Raw genomic sequence first — 21,061 nt, forward strand, 5'->3', positions numbered from 1 at the left:
GCTTCTATTAGAAAAAACAAAGCAAAGTATGCTGTATTTAAATACTTATTCATTTATTTATATCTTCTTCCAGCTTTGCTGTTGTTGTTGTCTAGTTGCTAAGTTGTGTCCAGTTCTTTTGCAATTCCATGGACTGTAGCCCATCAGGCTCCTCTCTGTCCATGGGATTTCCCAGGCAAGAATACTGGAGTAGGTGACCATTTCCTTCTCCAATCAGTCTCCTGCATTGGCAGGCAAATTTTTTTTTTACCACTGAGCCAGGTCACCAGCTTTACAGAGATATAATTGACATATGACATTGTTTAAATGCAAGGTGTTTAGTATAATGATATTTATATATGTATATAGTTCAAAATAATTGCAGCAAGAAGGTTAGTTTACACATTCATTACTTCACATATTAGTTACCTCTTGTGTGTGTACATGTTTGGGTGCACATATAATCAATACTGTTATATCCTCTAGATGAATTGAACTTCTCCTCACTAGATCCAATTTTGTCCTTTTTTGACTGATTTTAACTGAAATTTTGGCTGATACGGAGGTGCCTGGAAGGCTGCAGTCCGTGGGGTCGCTGAGGGTCAGTCATGACTGAGCGACTTCACTTTCACTTTTCACTTTCATGCATTGGAGAAGGAAATGGAACCCACTCCAGTGTGATTGCCTTGAGAATCCCAGGAACAGGGGAGCCTGGTGGGTTACCATCTCTAGGGTCGCACAGAGTCGGACACGACTGAAGTGACTTAGCAGCAGCAGCAGCAGATGTTTTTAATCTAAGAATAGCCATTTCTATTCTTTTGGCTATCATTTGCATGCAGTACTTTTTTCTTGCATCCTTTCACTTTCAACCTGTGTGTGTCCAAAAAGCTAAAGTAAGTCTGAGACTACCAAAAGCTGCTTTCTTAGTGAGTTTCTGATCAGCTTTTATGATGTAGAAAAAACATTGGGCACTAAGAGTAAAATCAGATAAAGCCATTTTTTTTTTGCATATTTTGGGAAGAACTTGGAATGAAGAAGTAGGATATATGGTACTTGTGTTCTTGGCAACCCCACCACGGTAGCCTGCCAGACTCCTCTGTCCATGCGATTTCCTGGCAAGAATACTGGAAAGGGTTGCCATTTCCTTCTCCAGGGGATCTTCCCTGACCTAGGGATCGAACTCGTGTCTCCTGCATTAGCGGGAGGATTCTTTACCACTGAGCCAGCAAGGAAGGTTAGGATATACAGTAGCTGAGTATTAATTCTCTGTTTTAGATGGCTTACACTGACATATAAAAAGCCCAAAATAAAAAGTTTTTTTTTCTTTTCCTTACAATTTTCTTGGAAGCCTCACATATGTAGTCTCTAAACAAAAAAAAATTTACAATGTGTGTTATATAATAAAAACAAATTTGAGGATGTACTTCAATTTTATATTATATTTAGACATATAAGTATGAGTTATATACATACACTAACTTCTTTTTTTTTAATTTTATTTTATTTTTAAACTTTACATAATTGTATTAGTTTTGCCAAATATCAAAATGAATCCATCACAGGTATACATGTGCTCCCCATCCTGAACCCTCCTCCCTCCTCCCTCCCCATACCATCCCTCTGGGTCGTCCCAGTGCACTAGCCCCAAGCATCCAGTATCGTGCATTGAACCTGGACTGGCATACACTAACTTCTAATACATCTATTCAGCCTCTGGGTTGCATGCTTCCCATTCTGGAAACAGCTGGCTTACCCTATCATATATCCTTTATCTTCTTAATAATACATTAATTATTCCCATTAGTATTTAAGTCAGCAGGTATAGAATTCACCTGCAATGCAGGAGACACAGGAGACAAGGGCTCAATCTTTGTGTCAGGAAGATCACTTGAAAGAAGAAATGGCAACCCATTCCAGTATTCTTGCATGAAAAATCTCATGAACAGATGAACCTGGTGTGCTATAGTCCATGGAGTTGCTAAGAGTTGGACATGACTGAGTACAACAGTCAGGGCCTTTGTGAGGCTGACTGTACCCAAAATCAGGCCAGTATTTTCAAGAGCTCGTGGCACTAGTGGTAAAGAATCTGCCTTCCAATGCAGGGGATGTAAGAGATGTGGGTCTCATTCCTGGGTCATCCTCTGGAGGAGGAAATGGTACCTCACTCCAATATTATTGCTACAGTCTATGGAATCACAAAGAGTCGGACATGACTGAGCATCTGAGCACTTACTCAAGACTCTTTTATGTTTAAGAAAATAAGACCAAATTCCTTGATCCAAATGTTCCCCTCCAGCTATAATGATAAATTTTTTTCTCTTAAATTATCTAGTTTCATTGTGTCCATTTCCTCATCTCCCATCCACCTTCACTCTATGCCATTCCATTCACCATACCAAAATCACTCTCATCAAATTAATTAATGACTTTCGAATTGTTCAATCCAATGAAATTTTAATTCAAATAACAATCTCTATGTAGCGTTTAACATTCTTAAGCATTCTTCTCTATTCTTTTAGTGATCTCTTAATTCTTTATTTGGCTTCTAATATATTTCATGCTTCAGGTTGCCTTCTATTTCTCTAGCTACTATGGTTCAGACTTCTTTGCAAATTCATCATTCTCTAACAGAATTGTACATATGGGAGCTCCCTAAGGTCTAGCTCAATGGCTTCCAAATTTATATCTCCAAGACCACTCCTCTGAGACTAGATACTCATATTAAGCATCCTACCTACCTTTTGCTCTTGAGTATCTTAATAATATTTCAAACTTAACATTACTGAGACAAAATACAAAACTTTCACTATAAAATAAAATCTGCTTGTCTTTTAGTGTTCCATAGCTCAGTAAATGAGACTACCATTTATCTGATTGAGCAAGTCTGGGTAGAACAGTCATCTTTGAATCTTCCCTAAATATCCCTTGAATTCATTCATATACTCCTCTCCATTTCCTTCTCCAGGGGATCTTCCTGACCCAGGGATCAAACTTGGGTCTCCTGCATTGCAAGCAGATTCTTTACATTCTGGGCCACTTGGAAAGACCTTCATTCCCATTCTATATGCTCTAGTCCCACCTAACCTACTATATCAGCATCTTTATTGATGTCTCACTGTTTACTTGGTCCATGCCACCCTGTCACAAAGAATATTTTATCCTGAAGCTAGAGCAATAACTTCAATATAGCAATAACCTAATAACTTCACTGTAATTTGATTATACTCCTGTTTAGAATTCTTCAATGGTAACACATCAAACCTAGAATAATGACCAGAATCCTCAATGCAGTCTCTAGTCCCTACTTGTGTTGGGAAGACATCTTTCCAGCTTTGTGTCATATTCTCTGACGCTAATACTCTGTTGCTTTTGTTTTTGTTTTTAGTAACCCTGGCCTATTTTATTTCCTAGAGGTTACCATGCAAGCACCAGGCACAGAGACTTTTCACATGCTGTCCCTGTGCATGGAGTGACAAATCTTCCTCATTCACCTCCCACATATTGGCTTCTGAATGCCAATGCATTCTTTAGATCTTATCTCAATAACCTCTGCCTTGAATATATTTCTTTGATCCCCTGAGTCCATGAGATTCTTTGTTTGTACATCATGAGATTGTTTCTCTCCTTTAGAAAATTTATCAAAATTTCTTATATTTGTTGTATGATCATGTTTTTAATTGCTGACTTCCTCAGTATACTGTAAGTTCCAGGAATGCATTTCTGTTTCTACTCACCATTGTGCCTCCAATGTTCAGCTCTTAATAAAGTTCTTATTTGCTTTTAAACTGTAATATGTAAATCCACTGAATATGAGTAAATTATATCTGAAAACATACAAGTTGATGCTACATAAAATTACCTGTCAACACACCATCTTACAAAATATTACAGGACATTTTATTGTTTAGCACCTATTTCTAAGGGAAAACAACTAGAGAAAGGTAAATGTAAATCTATAGCTTTATAAAGCTAAAGCTAATAATAGCTTTGGACCAAATAATCACTTTCCTTTATTCCTAGGAGTACAGATTATTTCTATTGAACCTATAACCTAAGTTATAAAAATTTTTAAATTGCACAGGGACTTAATGAAAACCTAAGCAAGAACAACAAAAAGTTGTCTAATTTAAATTCTAGTAGAGCTTTAACTCCCAGAGTTTTCCTTTACCACTGTGAATATGAGAAAATCATTCCAGCCAGAATTTGCCACTAGATCCAGAAAACTTTTTAAAAGAGCTATCAGACATAAAATATATGTTTTGAGTAAGTTTTCATTCAGGCTTTGTTGAAGAGAACCTCCCAAAACAACGGTGGGGTTAAACTCTTTTTCTTACTTTGTGTTTTAACTAGGATCTCACAATTGCCCATCCTCCACACCTCGAGAAGTAAACCTTGCCAAAAGCATGTGCTTTAATATTTAAATGGTAAAGATAGGCCCTTGAGTCCCTTAGCATTGAATACAGAATAAAAATAAATGCCACTGCTTAAACAATTATTTGGTTGTTAAACAATGATTCGATATATATTTTCTAACATTGTCTGGAGTTTACACAGTAATCACTGATAAAGTGTTTAGTATACAAGTGACAGATTCTCCAAACACGGGGAACTTTACATGTGGTCATACAGGAGAAACAGCCAGATGGAGAGGCAGAATATGAGTTTAAAAACAGATTCAGTTGTCAACAACTAATAAAAACAGCCAACATGAATATCAAACTAGAGATGAAATGAGGATCAGCATTGTCAAAGACCCTGAACAAACAGGTAACAAGAAGAGCCCTGTGAATCCTAAGTGAGGCATACTGTACAACCTCCCTTCTTCCCAGCAAAGCATTTTACATCCTTGTAGATTGCACAGAGTGTTAAGCATCTGTGGACAGCATCTCCTTCCTTGTTCCATTGTCACTGGGCCACTTGACTTGCCTTTGCCAATGAAATATGAGCAGAAGAGTCATTTACTGATTCTAAGCATAGGCTTTACCAACAACTGAATTCTTCTGCAGGCTTTCTTGCTCTTTTCTCTGCCACGAGATGGAGAGTCCAAGATTATAGGCTGCTTCTTCAGCCTGGATTTTGGAATGAGACACAAGGACCATACTCATCTGTGAACAATATAGCCACTGTCGTCTACTAGCACTGTTAATAAGATATTCATTTCTGTTCTAATCAGTGAGATTGGGAAATTGTTATAACTAGGTGCCTTACCTAGTAGTGAATGCTAACTAATACATTAAGATCCACCAGAACACTACCATTTTGTGCGTAGTCTGGAATCATTACCACTAAGATTTGGAATCTTAAGAAAGTCAGGTAAGAATGCAAGGGTATTTGCCATGAGCAAGGTTTTGTGCCGAGGGCTGAAGGAAAGATGACAGTTTTTGCGTTGAAGGACTTTAGATTCTATTAAGGAGAACTTTAGGACTTCCCTGGAGGCTCAGACGGTAAAGTGTCTGTCTACAATGTGGGAGACCCGGGTTCAATCCCTGGGTTGGGAAGATCTTCTGGAGAAGGAAATGGCAATCCACTCCAGTACTATTGCCTGGAAAAACCCATGGGCAGAGGAGCCTGGTAGGCTACAGTCCATGGGATCCCAAAGAGTCGGACACGACTGAGTGACTTCACTTTCAAGGAGAACTTTTATGAGGTCACTAACCTGTAAATGGAGATCCTTAAAGTAAAGGAAAACAAATACCAGGGGAGTTTAAGGTTCACTCTTTCCTGAAAGACATTATCAGAAGACGTTTCATAGGAAAGTTAGAATTTAATTTGAATTTTGGAAGGAGTGTAGGATCACCTCTTATAAGTAAAAGCAGGAGAAATATTCATATTTCTGAAAGAGCATAAGCAAATGTACATTTAAGGGGAAATCATAGGTAAACATGCCTAGAAGTGTGGAAATTAAGGTCAAACCAAATTGTGCAGAGTCTTGAATGCCAACCTATAGAGTGCCAGTATGGTGTCTTACCAACAAATTCTCATCGACGCCTGGAAATGACATGAAAAGTGATGGCTGTTGCCCTTACAAAACCTCTAGATAGAAGTCTAAGTAGCAATGGTCAGATTTCACTTTACCTGTCTTGAGCCACTAACCAGAATATAGAAATTTAGCTCAGAAATTCATACACAGCATGGTGTTGCTAGAAAGCTATTGTGTGTTTCTTTAGGCAATCAGCTCATACTTCTTCAAAATCACAACTCTGCTCTCCAGTGCAGTTCTTTTTACTAACCTGCTGTTTTAAACGCCCAGGAAATGTAGCAATGTGAAATCATTAAATAAAGCACCTAGACTAGATGTAACCATATGTATATTTTCTTACTGAAGAATTTTAAAAAATACTCATAAAAATACATATACTAATGAGTTACTTTAAGTTGCAATTTTATGAAACAATTATTTGAGTTAGCCTTTCTTTTTCTTCAACTATTTCAATTATCTTATATTCTCTCTGGAAAATTTCCTTCTAATATAAGAAAAAAAGATTGTAAAAATGCAACTTTACAGATGAAGTTTAAAACTCAAGAAGTATTTTTATCAAATATTATAGCTACAATTTCTAATACTAAATGTATTTTGTTCTGTGGAATGCTCAGTAAGTATTAAAACAATATTGCAATGCTAATTTAATTTGAATACTTCTTGCATTATTTTTATTTGAGGCCACAACTTCAATATTTCATTAACAGTCTAGTAATATTTACATTTGTACATTATAAACACCACTATTAGGGCTTGTGTTACTATGCATTTTCATGCATCTCTTATTTAGGAAATCACAGGACTGATTTTTAAATGTTAGCTAGGAATTAACTGATTTGAAGGCATTTCCTAGATGACAGTACTTGGAGGACTGATTTAAAATCATTTTATAGTCAATCAAGTCTGTATCTACAGTATCTGCAGTATAAAATGAAGAATAAAACAATTTTCCAAACAATTCACGCAAAATTTCATTTGAGGTGTGTTGTTTGCTAGTTTGGTCGGTTGGTTATATTTTGTGTTAAAATAACATTTAGCCTGAATTCCACCAAAGGTATTAATCTATAGTCATCACTTTGCATTAGATATGTAGACACAATATCTATGCTAATTATATTTTGTGTGTAAAACAGGAATAGTTACAGATATAAAACCAGTAATTTTTAGGAGGCTCTTATCATTATGCCTATAGTACAATATCAAACAAAATATCTTGTCCATAATATAAAGAGTATTTACAGAGGACCAATTTCTTAGGAAATTCAATTCACAAATATTTATTGAAGGTATACCAGGGAAAAGGCACTATGCTAGGGGTGCAATCAGAAGGAATCTATAAGCATTTAATATCTATTTAAGGGACAAAGCTTTAGTACCTTAAATTAAGTTAAAAATGCATTTTTCAAGCTAAATCCAAGACTGATCTAGTCACTCCTGTATTTAAAAAATCCCTTCAATGAAATTCTACTGCTCTTGGCCCCTGCCTCCCTCTTCACTTTTCTGTCTAGCCACCCAGAAACTGGAGAATCTGTAAATTTTGAAAAATTTTTTCCATGCACAATCACACATCACCCCATAATAATGAGATTATTTCTTCCTTTTCAGTCATTATTCATTTTATTTCTTTTATCTTTCTGCACTGCCTTGTTTTAAAATTATTATATGTAGCAAAACATTCAAAAAAATGTAAAAAGACAAATAACAAAGAGTATCTGGAAGCCCCAAGTGCTCCTTCTGGATAATAATGCCCATCCTATCCTCAATGGTAACTATGCTACTGAATATTCAATTCACTTGTTTGCCTTCATTTATGGTTTTACTACCAAATTGTTCGTCTTAAAAAACTGTAATTTAATTTATTAATTTCTTAAATGGAGTCAGTTTATGTTCTTTTATACCTAGCTTCTTTCACTCAACATTATGAAGATTTATTCACATTTTTGCATGGATCTGTATATATTGAAATCTAATATTTTTAGATAACTACATAATAGTTTGTTTACCCATTCCAATTTTTGTGGAAATTTAACTATTTCCAATTTGGAGCTGTAATGAACAGCCTTTATATGAATATTCTCATCCATGTTTCCTGGATAGACTTATGTGCATATAGAAATATAATTGCCCGATCACATATTATAGATGTTTTCAGCATCTTCCAGACATCTTCAGTGTCCAGCTGCAATCCAAAGTAATTATCATTTCACATTTCCACCATCAATTTATGAGAGTTGTTGATCCAAAACTTTACCATATTTGATGTTTTAAAATTTTGCCAATCCAGTGGTCATAGAGTGGTATTTAGGTTTTTTTCAGTTTTACTGTACATTTTTAAACTCATCTTTTACAACAATTATACATTTAATTTATTTTGCTGTGATATCAGAAGTAAGAGATTATAGCATGTAGCCATCTCTTTTCTGACCACCAAGGAAATCTTCCCAGTTTTTATTAAAGAAGTCATCTCATTTTCCTAGTTTATGAATTTCAGCATAACTAGGTACTATATTATAGGAAATTCTTGTTCTGAATCTAATGGGATAATCATATGATTTTTCTTTTTTTTCAGCTAATGTGATGAATCACACATTTTATTACACATATTATTTCATATGTTAATGTAAAACCAATCTTGTACCTTGAAATGAATTTAATTGTGAAGTATTATTCTTTTTATCTATAGGCAGATTTGAATTACTAGTATTTTATTTAGGATTTTTATAACTATGCTAATGACAGAGATTTATCTATAATTTCATCTTTTTGTGAATTTTCTAGGAAGTAGAACCAAGATCATACTGCCTTCAAAATATGAGTTGAGAAATTTCTATCCTTTTTATTCTGAAAGAATTTGTAGAAGATTTGGAATTTTTTCTTCCTAAATATTTGGTAGGTAGAATTTGCTGGTGAAGCATCAGTGTGGGCATGTGTATTTCTCATGGTGTCAAAGTTAACTTGCAATTCTCTTGGAATACGTCCATTGCATCCAAATATTAATACATACTCTCATTAAGTTTTTGTAATATCCTTATGTTTTCTTTGAAATTTCTTTAACATTTCTAGCAATATCTTTTTTTCAAACCTCAGTAATACAAATGTATTATATGTGAAAACTGTGCTGTTTTACTTACTGTTTCCTTCTATTTTCTCTGAATTTTTGTTATTCTTTTTCTATCATTTTCAGATGCTTCATCTATGTTTCTTGTGAATGCCATACAGCTTGAGTTTTGTGATCCAAATCCAGTTCAACCATATTTGTCTTTTATGGAGAGCATTTAGGCTATTTACATGTTATATAATTACTAGTATATTTGAGTTCATACCTACTACCTTACAGTTTGGCTTCTATATGTGATGATTGTACTGCATTCATTCCTTTTCCTCTTTTTTCTTGCATTTATTTAACATAAATGACTAGTGTGTCCGAGTTCAGTTAGAGAAATGGTACCACTAGGAAAGGTGATGATAAAGATAAGTTTAAAGAGATGTGTTACATGAATTTGACTTTATGCAATTATGGAAAGTGGTTAAGCAGTCTCTGCCAGCCTGTCATTTTCACATCTGATGCTGGGGCTGGAAATTCAGAGGATAGGCAGTTGGGAAGAAAATATGGAAGTAAAGTACTGGAGTGCAAGAACAAACTGAAATCTGGAAGCATGAACTGGAGCCCACAGGTACAGACTGATACCTGGGTCAGTTTTTGTTGTCTTTAAGCTTGATAGATTGGGTGTCCTACAGAAGACAAGGACCTTCATCCTATTGCAAACACACACTCCCTGGGCTCAGGAGTCAGAGAAGTTGATGGGGATCCAAGGAAAGAAGCAGTTTCAGGTCTGGTCACTGACTCAATTTAATAGGTGAGGGAAAACATGTATTTCCTACATGATATGCAGTTTCATGCTACAGAGTGGCTTTCTATAGCAGTGGCCTTTCTGTAGTTACACAACTATATAGCTACAGAAAGCCTGCTGCTTCACTCCCAACTTCCAAATCCCCCACAAGATTTCTCCTGTAGACTGCTCTAACCAGAAACTTTCAGAATAGAAACTCTAAGAAATGTAGTTTAACTTGGCCAAGTTGATGTTTTGCAACTTGTGTATACTATTTCACGTTTTCCATAATCTGGAAGTCATATACATTTTGGTTTTCTGTACTTTTGCTATATGTGTCCATATGTAGATTTCCTCTTAATTATCTCACTGGCTCATTGTTGGGCTTATTAATCAGTTTTAGAAAACTGCCAATAATTATCTCATATGTTTCTTTTTTCTGTGTTTGGGACATTTTTATCCTTTATACTGATTACTCTCTCAACTATACTTCTGTCTTTCCAACACTTCATTTCATTCTGAATTTCTTCTGTCCTATTATCCTCCTCCTTAATTCTCTCTTCAGTTGTATCTCATGTGCCATTACGGTCATCTGTTAGATTTTAATACAAGTTATATTTTTCAGTTATATCAGTTCTAGTCAAATCCTTTTGATTTTTTAAATTAATTAATTTATTTTAATTGGAGGCTAATTACTTTGCAGTATTGTGGTGGTTTTTGCTAGGCATTGAAATATGCAATATCATAGTTAGCAGTTTCCATTGTTTTTCAGAAACTTTTTGCATTTAGGTTTTATTTATAAGAATATAATAAGCATAATGCTAATACAGTCTGCATTGGGTAATTCCCAAGTTTTTGTCTGTATGAGATTTTTCTCTTGAGTGGTTGTCTCTGCTGATTTTAGTTTATATTTTATTGCCTCCTGTGCATCAAAAACTTTCATTGCTTTCTGGATACTTCATTCAATAGGTCTTCTTTAGAAAGAATGTGAGACCTAGAGCTTTATTATCTGATGTCAAAAAGAATTTCTTTTTAACCTTTCTTCCAAATTCCTGGGAAGCTAATAGTCTAAGGTCAAGGTATCAGGATTTTCTGTGATACCTAGATTATCAGGATATTATTCCTATCCCCAATCTATAGTGAAGCATATTGGGATCCCTGTCCAGAACAGGAGCATTAACACAAGTTTTCCATCTTTGGAGGGGACTGAAATTTGATCTTTTCCCTTCAGTTCTAGGAATCTGCTTCAAAGTTCTGCTTACTTGATAACAACTTTCCTTGAATTGGCAGAGGAAAAGAGGAAACAACAAACAATTCTTTGACAGCTTTGTTCTTGTTGACCAGAGAACTTTGACTCTTGTCTTACAGTTATCTCTCATGGGGACCTGGCTCTCTCATCTGTTTAGAAAAATGTTTCTGGGTAGAAACAGTTCTGGATTAATTTATTGGCTATCATCTTCCCTTTTTTCTCAGTCTGATGATATCTTACTATCTTACGGATTTTGACCAGTTCTTTTAGTTATTGTTACTGGAATAACTAGTTCAAATTATCTAGTTAATCATTTATGGAAGCCAAAGTGTCTCAGTAAGCTTTTATTTCACTACCTAGAAGTCTTCATTTTTCCCTGCTGCTGCTAAGTAGCTTCAGTTGTGTTCGACTCTGTGCGACCCCATAGGCGGCAGCCCACCAGGCTCTCCCGTCCCTGGGATTCTCCAGGCAAGAACACTGGAGTGGGTTGCCAGTTCCTTCTCCAATGCATGAAAGTGAAAAGTGAAAGTGAAGTTGTTCAGTCGTGTCCAACTCTTAGAGACCCCATGGACTGCAGCCCACCAGCCTTCTCCATCCATGGGATTTTCCAGGCCTACGGTCTTCAAAATTCTTTCATCAACACGAAAAGTTTCCACCCATCTTTAGTATCTTTGAATCTCAAATTGGAGCCTCAGAAATGTTCTCAGACTTCTTAAATTCTCTCTTAAATATTAAATAAAACATTTTATAATAAAAATTAACTATATAATTGTTTAAGTCATTTACTCATATTAGCATGTAATACCAATAAATGTAAATAACAATATGCTGATAATAATTAACATTTATTTAGTTCTTACTTTGTGCTAGATACTCTTCTCAGCAGTTTGTATTTGTGAGCCTCAAAGCATCTGAGTAATTTGCCCTAGGTCATGTAGTTAAAAAGTGATGGAACCTGGTTAAAAATATAAACTGGCTCCAGATTCCTTCAATAAACCATCACACAAAAAAGTCCTTGGAAGCAGTGGGAGCAGCATCTCATTTACCCCCCATCTTCACTAATGCAATGACTTGTACACACTAAGTGGTCAATAAATATTTGTTGGATGACTGCATGAATGAATTCAATAATTTTCCTGTGTATTATGAACATGATAATTTCTATAAAAATAAAAAGAATGATCAGGTTGGATTGTCAGAAAATGTTTTACAAAACAGATTCCAAATTAAGTCCAGAAGCCTGAATCTTGAATGCTAATTATGATTTGAATAGGAAAATAGAAATAATAGCAAAACCAAAGAGGCATAAAAGCACAAATATATTCAAGACTTGCTTGTAAATATGTTTGGAAGGAGTAAAATTTGAGGGAATCATAATATATATCTCAATATTTATATTAATTGCAGACTTCCCTGAGAGCTCAGAAGGTAAATAATCGGCCTGCGATACAGGAGACCTGGGTTCGATTCTGGGTTGGGCAGATCTCCTAGAGGAGGAAATGGTAACCCACTCCAGTATTCTCACCTGGAGAATTCCATGGACAGAGGAGCCTGGTGGGCTGCAGTTCTCAGAGTCGTAAAGAGTTGGACACAACTGTCTGACTAACATACATTCACATTATTATTTTGAATAAGAGTTCTAGACTAAGTAGTTTATATTTCATTAATATTATAAAGTATATATTATTTTCATTTTCCAGATAAGAAAATTGAAGTGCCAAGAGAAGCAGTTACTTCAAAATAATATAGCTAGCAAATGGCAAAGCTTTTAAATACAGAAAGCATAGTAGAAGAAAATGGGTCAGGGAATTTAGGGGCTAGAATTCAGATGTTCCATGCCTACATATGACATTTGGATTTTGCCCAAAATCTAAAGGCAAAGACTAAAGAAATTTCACTTTGGAGAAGAGAAGTAAAAAAGTTCACATGTCTGGAAGAGAAGTCTCACAGTGTTGAGTAGTAGGCATGATAGACTATCAACAATAAAGTTGAAATGAGAGTTTTTATTCCTTATACTCTTTTTAATTAGATAAAATTTATCCATTTGTGACTGTTTTTCCATCTATTTATTGTTTTGTATCTGATGTCACACCAAACACATATCTTAACACGCTCTGTGTCAGGTACTGTGTTTGTTCCCAGGAACACAGAGAAATGAAAGCAGAATGTGCAAACAACTTTCATACAATATGATGCATGCTATTCATTTTAGAAGTAGGAATAAGATATCCAAGAAAGCTTTCTAAAAAGGCCATACTTAAGCTGATTTAATGCATGTAGAATTGAGTTTGAAAAGTATGGCAAAATAGGCTCATTCCCAAGTATATGGTGTGTGCAAGTCACTTCAGTCGTGTCTGACTCTTTGCGACCCTATGGACTATGATCTGCCAGGCTCCTCTGTCCATGGATTTCTCCAGGCAAGAACACTGGAATGGTTTGCCATGCCCTTCTGCAAGGGATGTTCCTGACTTGGGGATGGAACCCTGAGTTCAGTCTCTTGCATCTCCTGCATTGAGCAAGCAGGTTCTTTACCACTAGCACCACCTGGGAAGCTGAAAAGAGAGAGCGCAGGGAGAACATAAATACAAAGCAGCTGGGGTACAGGGAGCTAGTTCCTAAAGATGGCGGCAGAAGAGATGTCCAGAGCTGGAGACAGACATTTTGTCATGCACATCATAATAAGAAACTTTGCCTTTATTCTATAAGATATGTGGAACCATTGAAAGTTTCTACCCAGGGCCCTGGCATGGATAACTGTCAACATTTTGGTTCATGACTTGAAATTTGTCCTTGGTGAGTTTTCATTAAGAATTTTCAACATGTCTGTGTGTGGTCATTCCATTTCCATTAACCACACAGGGTTTCAATTTTGGAGTTCCCGATAGTTTTAAATTTAGAATCTCTTCTTCTTTCACAGATGCTTCTCAGAGATGATTTAATTTACAGTAATCTGAAATGAATGCGATTGCAGAGTGATCTGTAATGGGATAAACTACTCCAAGATATGACACTTCACTAAGGAATGAAAAGTGTTGAAGGAGAAAATCCTGATATAAAAATATGACATTTAAAAAATGTATGAAAAATTACAAAGAAGAAATTTAGGGTTATCAGTGTAGATGGGAAAAAACTTCCCACTTTATCACTCTTGAATGTTTTATTAGTGCCAGATATTTTCAAATGAAGACTAACAAAGCTATAACTAGGGAAGCAAATAGATTCAGAATCAGGCTCTCAGTCAGGTTCCCAAGGAACTTTGATGAAAGTCACAAAAACTATTATGAATGCCATGGTGAAGATAGCTGCAGATTCAAGGGCAACTGTAAGCTGAAAACCTCTTCCTGATCGTTTCTCCATCGAATATGCATCCACAGTTGCTCTCATAAGCAGGAATTGGAAAGAGGTAGGAGGATACAGATAAAGATAATAAAAAGCTTGTCCTGGAGTGACTGTAGGGTTTGCAGACCAGTACACTCATGTTTGAATACTATTTCCACTTTAATGAATGTGGAATATACTTAACATGCTTAGTTGTTCATATAATCGAGTGAAGTTCATTTTCTTGACAGTACTTTCATTATCACCTGTCTTGCTTCCCAATATGCTTACTTCAACTTTTTTCTAGAATACAAATTTAAGCTAAAACTTTGATTATAAGACACTGACTTGTCTGCTTTGATTCATTTATGCATAATGTGCCAGATACACCCTTTTGGAAAACACTATCCTTCACAGACCACAAACTTTATTCGCCTTGGTGTTACCTAGAACTCAATGCAGCTTTCTAAAAACACTGAACATAGAATATTTTCAATAAAAGGTGTTTTCTTTAAAGGGCATACACTAAAAATTCTAATTAATGCTGTTTAAATTTGACAGCCATAGTTTTATCAATTGCATTACCAATTGATAATCTTAACATCAATTATACATCAATCCAGTGTATAATCAGGGAAATGGGGCTTAAAAGAGGAAAATTAAGTAGGGAAAGCCCCACAGATTTTAAAACTTTGAAATCCAAGTTATTAATCAACCACATAAAATGAATTTGAAAGCAACCAAAATCTTACGCTAAAACAGCAGCAAATTTTTAAATATTTCCATATTTGGCCATGGAATTTCAAGATCAATTCAATGTATAAAGTTAAAATATGCTACAGGATAAGTGAACATAGGCCTTCTCACACTAAGGTTTTCTGGTTAACAGTCTTAACTAAGCTCAGTAACGTCTGTCTTTTGGGGATTCTGTCATTGCTTCACAAACTGTGTGAGGCTTTTACTGAAAATGGGCTTCCCTGGTGGCTCAGATGGTAAAGAATCTGCCTATAGTACAGGAGACTGGGGTTTGATCCCTGGGTTGGGAAGATCCCCTAGAGAAGGGCATGGCAACCTACACCAGTATTCTTGCCTGGAGAATTCCGTGGACAGAAGAGCCTGGTGGACTATAGTCCATGGGGTCACAAAGAGTCGGACATGACTGAGCAACTAACACTTTCACTTTACTGAAAACAAACAGCTCCATCGCTCTTTAGTGCTATGGGCAATAGCTTTCTACATCAATATTACATGGCTAAAATTATCCTCAATGCCTGTTACCCCAGCGTTTCTGCTTCTCTTTGTGTCCAACAAACTATTAACCATGAAGGTGCTACTTGATGCCATGCCGTTAGACATTCTTTTAACATAACTAGTCCAACAGAGTGGAATTGGCCAAGAATTGAGCTTACATGTAGCAACTCACTGAAAGTGCAAGTCATTGTAATATAAAACCCAGTGAAACAAGGAGGTTATCAAATCAAAAGAGAAATAGTAGGAGCATTCAGCACTACTAAATGATAATCTACTCCTCCTGGTCAATTTAAAGCAAATGATAAAAGGCAACAGAATTTAAAGAGGAAGCCTTACTACAAAGTGGTCCAGCCAATTCACAGCTAGAAAAAAAAGTGCTTTCCAAGTGCAACTTTAAAAGATGAAAGGTTTTAACTGCAAACTCTAACACAGACAGACTGGATTTAGTCCTTCGAGAGACTGAGGTTGAAGAGTCACAGCGTAAACCACAAATGAAGAATGTGGGAAATTGTCACCATCAATTTCAGTGGCTTTGGAATGCATTTGGCAGTCTGTGAGGGAAGACCAAGTAATACCAAATGATGAATTTAGCTCTGTTGTCGACTGCTGAGCTGATAGATACAAATCACTCCCTTTAAACTCCAAGTTGTGGAAATAGGATGCATTGAGCTGTAAGGGGATCAAATGGATGAAAGTCAGATACCGACAGATCAGAAAGTACACATCCCAATGTAGTCTGGATCAATTTTCTTAAATAGTTTACAGTAAAGAAAAGTAATGTTCTCACTGAATTCCAAGAACTGGACTTTCTTAACCAGTAGTTTTATAATAATGGTGGAAGGGAAGGTGATATGATTTACGTGTCAGGTAGGGGCTATTCCTAGCATCACTTCCAATCTCGCCAGGTGGTTGAACCTGTTTTAAGCCTGCATAAATCTCTTAGTGAAAACAGAGTATGAGAAATGGAAGCTGGGACCATTTCTAGTCTTGTGACCCTGAGCCAGCCACTTCATTTTTCTGAAGCTTATTTTCATTATAAGAGATGTGAAGATTTAAAAAAAAAAAATTCAGGTACCAGAGTAACATAAAGTTTCCAATGTCCAGTGACTCAAGAGTAAACTCATTGTTTATCCCTCCTTGATAAAAAAAAAAATCTGAAAATGTACTCAGGATGATAGAGAAATACATTCTTTAAAAAGTAGTTCAAGAGGAAAAAGTAAGGCTAGAATCTGGTGACAATACTTCTGAGAAGACACTGAGAAATGTAAGTGTAGGGAAAAATAGTGATATTCTTTAAAATAGAAAACTGATTAGAAATAAACAGAAAACATAATAGAAATTAGAAATACGCAGAAAAGTTAAAAGGCTAGAGTTAAAAATAAGTAAAAAAATTAGGAAAGACTTCAGGTTCATAGCCAACATTCTGGCTCAAATACAAATCGATTTTTGTTAAATCTAGAGAGGATATTGCATCTCCAGTTTCTAAGTACAGCAGATGAGTGGCTCAAGCCACTTCCTCTGTATGTCCAGACACACCAGCCTGGGACTTTCAGAGCTATATTTTAGTGCACCTTTAGTTGCCCCACTTCTGTGGGAAATATCCCAGCCTGAAGGGGCCCGCTCCAGCAGGAACACGCACTATCCAACTTCATTCACTTACTCTCATAAGAGATAGAGTGTGCCAGGCACTTTCTAGTGCTAGGGAGAAACAGAGCAAAATAGACACGAATTCCTGCCCTCGTGGTGCCTATATTCTAAAATGAGATTATTGTCCTTTTTATCCAAAATCTCTTCTCATCTTATATTGCCAGGAAAAGAAAGGCTGCGTGAAATGCTATTGCACCAATAGGGTTTAATTTTTTTTTCCTAGTTTTTCTTTTCTTCGCCTTTCTTTTTTTTTTATATACTCTTCTTTGATTTTCTTTATTCTCATTTTGTTTCTTAAAATGTGATGTGAACTTTGTTAAGCAACCCTGCTTTGCTGCTGAGGATCAGAAGTAATAGTAGAATGAGGCAGTATATCAACTACGGATGAGATGTGTGAAGTCAGGGCACCTGGCTTTGATCTCCAGCTTCATCACTTAGAGATAATAGTCAAGGGAACTCAAATTCTTAATACATCTTAATACTAGTTTTCTTGTATATGTAATAAAGCCAACAATAAGATTTACCTTGGGAGGTTGTACTAAGGATTAAATAATATAAGTAATGTAAAGGTTGTTAAGTGTCAGAGAATGTACCATGTGCCCAGCAACTCCTACCCTCACATTTAATCCTTACAGGCAATCCTAAATAAATGATTTGCCTTTAATGTGTAATAATACTAATACTGGTAATAGTAATAATAATGACTGTTCACTAAAACTTTATATCCTTTTTTTAAAAAGATATAATAAAAAGTAACCTCCACACTGCAGATGGTGACTGCAGCCATGAAATTAAAAGATGCTTGCTCCTTGGAAGAAAAACTGTGACCGACCTAGACAGCATATTAAAAGGAAGAGACATTACTTTGCCAACAAAGGTCCGTCTAGTCAAGGCTATGGTTTTTCCAGTAGTCATGCATGGATGTGAAAGTTGGACTATAAGGAAAGCTGAGCACTGAAGAATTGATGCTTTTGAACTGTGGTGTTGGAGAAGACTCTTGAGAGTCCCTTGGACTGCAAGGAGATCCAACCATTCCATCCTAAAGGAGATCAGTCCTGGGTGTTCATTGGAAGGACTGATGCTGAAGCTGAAACTCCAATACTTTGGCTACCTGATGCAAAGAGCTGACTCATTTGAAAAGACCCTGATGCTGGGAGGGACTGGGGGCAGGAGGAGAAGGGGACGACAGAGGATGAGATGGCTGGATGGCATCACCGACTCAATCAACATGAGTTTGAGTGAACTCCAGGAGTTGGTGATGGACAGGGAGGCCTGGTGTGCTGCAGTCCATGGGGTCACAAAGAGTAGGACACGATGGAGCAACTGAACTGAACTGAATCTCCACACACAAAGTTGTGAAGATATAAAAGTGAAAAGAAAGATCGTATATAAGTCAATCCATAACTTGAAGTCAGTAAATCTGACTTTAACACTTTTCTGTTTTGCTTATGTCACTTCCTTAGGAAAAGTGTCTGAATCTCTATTCATTCAAATAACCCAATCCAATCTAATTCCTTTGCAACAATACAAAGCCTTTCAGTACATTGAACTGATTGTCACTTACCCTGGCACTCTTCTAATGACAAAAGACTCTTAAAAGAAAAGTGCAGTTTAGAAAATGGCATTATGACATTATTGGGCAAGAAATAAAGCAGACTGAGCAGTTGAGGAGAACCCACTGACCTCAGAGAAGAGCTTCATATGTCACTCCCAGAGAAAAGCAATCCTCATGAAAAAGGGTAAGATGGATCATGTAAGAGGAACCTCACACTTGATAGGATGATGAGCTACCAGCTCAGGGGCAGAGAGAGAGAGCACGAGTTTATGAACAGGGTCATGAAAATTAAAGGATACCATCCGAAGGGTAATTGGCCTGAAAACACCCTCTGCTATTTTAACACTAATTATAACAATAGTAAACATTTGTAAAATGCTCATTATGTGAAAGGCACTGTGCTGAATGCTTTACTTGCTTTATTACATTCAGTTCCCACATTAATAAGGTAGGTTCTATCATTATTCTGAGTCACTAGATGAGGACAGTAAACTCAGGGAGTTTAGGAAATTTCCCCAAGATTCTGAAACTAAAAAGTAGAATTTCTAAGACCTTAATAATAAATTCTTAAGAAAAAAGTTGCTAATTTGAATTAAACAAAATTAATCATTTTCTTATTCAATTAACATGATCATTCCTCAAAGAAGAAAGTATATTCTGCCGCGGATTTTAACACAGATGATTTATCAATTTAATTATTTGCTTATAATTATGAACAGGTGCGTTTACTAAATGCCTATTAAATGCAAACACTTTGCTTGGCATTGTAGGAAGTCAGAGTATATAATACTCAAAAGTGTAAGTTCACAATAGAAGATGCTCCTAAATATCCCAGAACCTGCATTATCTATACCAAGAGTCAGTACTAGTCATTACTATGGGATCTAGATGCACTTGTTATAGCCTGGAGCTAGATACTATCATATTGACCAACCTAAATGCCAGCCCCCCAACAAGATAAAACAGCCTCTTGTTCACTCTTTGATTTTTACTGAGTCCTGTTAAGATATCAGCTTTCTAACCCTGTGCCAGGATATTTGGGGGAAAATGCTGAGAAGTTTAAGAAAATGTTTTTACCTACTAACAGGTGATTTTTCAGGATGTAAAAATTAAAGGAGGGAAAGAGAACTGTATTAGGATTGAGCAGAGAGAAAGTAGAGCTGAAATGCCATCCCAACAAAGTCTCAGCCAACCCTATGGTAAGCGTCAGTGTTGCAATGGTCCACCTTCATGGGTGCAGGTTTCCCTTGGAAGGACCTTGGGTCAAACTTTTCCTTCTCATTCAGTCCTCCAAAGGAAATTCTCAAATAGGGACATTAATGGCAATATTTTTAGTACTCAAGAACCGGTGGAATAAATTCTTAATTCCTAAACCTAAATGAGAACTATAACAGCCGTAGGAGTTCACACCTTGTGCCCTTTGGATACATTTTTGTATATGTTCTGAGAACACATCCTTTAGGACTAGAGTGGGCTTCTCTTCCTGGGGGAAATGTAGAAGGGGAAAATCAATGGGATGAACCACAGCCTCTGTCACTGTTGGTCATGGGGCCACAGCTAATATCATTGCTTCCCTTTTCCATCTCTATTCCTCTCACCCTCATCTCACCCTAAGGCTAATCTCAGTGAATTATCTGGTGGTGTGACTTGGACCCACATCCCTGTGGGTTCAAGCCCTGGGTCATTATTCTTTCTTCAGGGCAGGTTTATTGCATTTGTTCCTTTACTATCAGAATTAGTCCAAGCAGTATACAAAGAAATCACAAGTAATCAGTTAAGTGTAAGCCATGCGGTAACGGCAGCCTTAACTCCCTGTGATAATTAGGGTCAATTACTCCAGCATGGCTGCAAAGAATATAATCAATCTGATTTCAGTAATGACCATTTGGTGATGTCCATATGTAGAGTCCTCTTGTGTTGATGGAAGAGGATGTTTGCTATGACCAGTGTGCTCTCTTGGCAAACTTTGTTAGCCTTTGCCCTGCTTCATTTTGTACTAAAAGGCCAAACTTGCCTGTTACCCCAGGTATCTCTTGACTTCCTACTTTTGCATTCCAGTCCCCTATGATGAAAAGGACATCATTTTGGGGGTGTTAGTTCTAGAAGGTCTTAGAGGTCTTCATAGAGCCATTCAACTTCAGCTTCAGTATTACTGGTCAGGGCATAGACTTGGATTACTGTGATATTGAATGGTTTGCCTTGAAAATGAACAGAGATCATTCTATCATTTTTGAGATTGCACCCAAGTACTG

This window comes from Bos indicus, chromosome 11 (assembly GCF_029378745.1).
Source record: "Bos indicus isolate NIAB-ARS_2022 breed Sahiwal x Tharparkar chromosome 11, NIAB-ARS_B.indTharparkar_mat_pri_1.0, whole genome shotgun sequence".
Lineage (NCBI taxonomy): Eukaryota > Metazoa > Chordata > Mammalia > Artiodactyla > Bovidae > Bos > Bos indicus.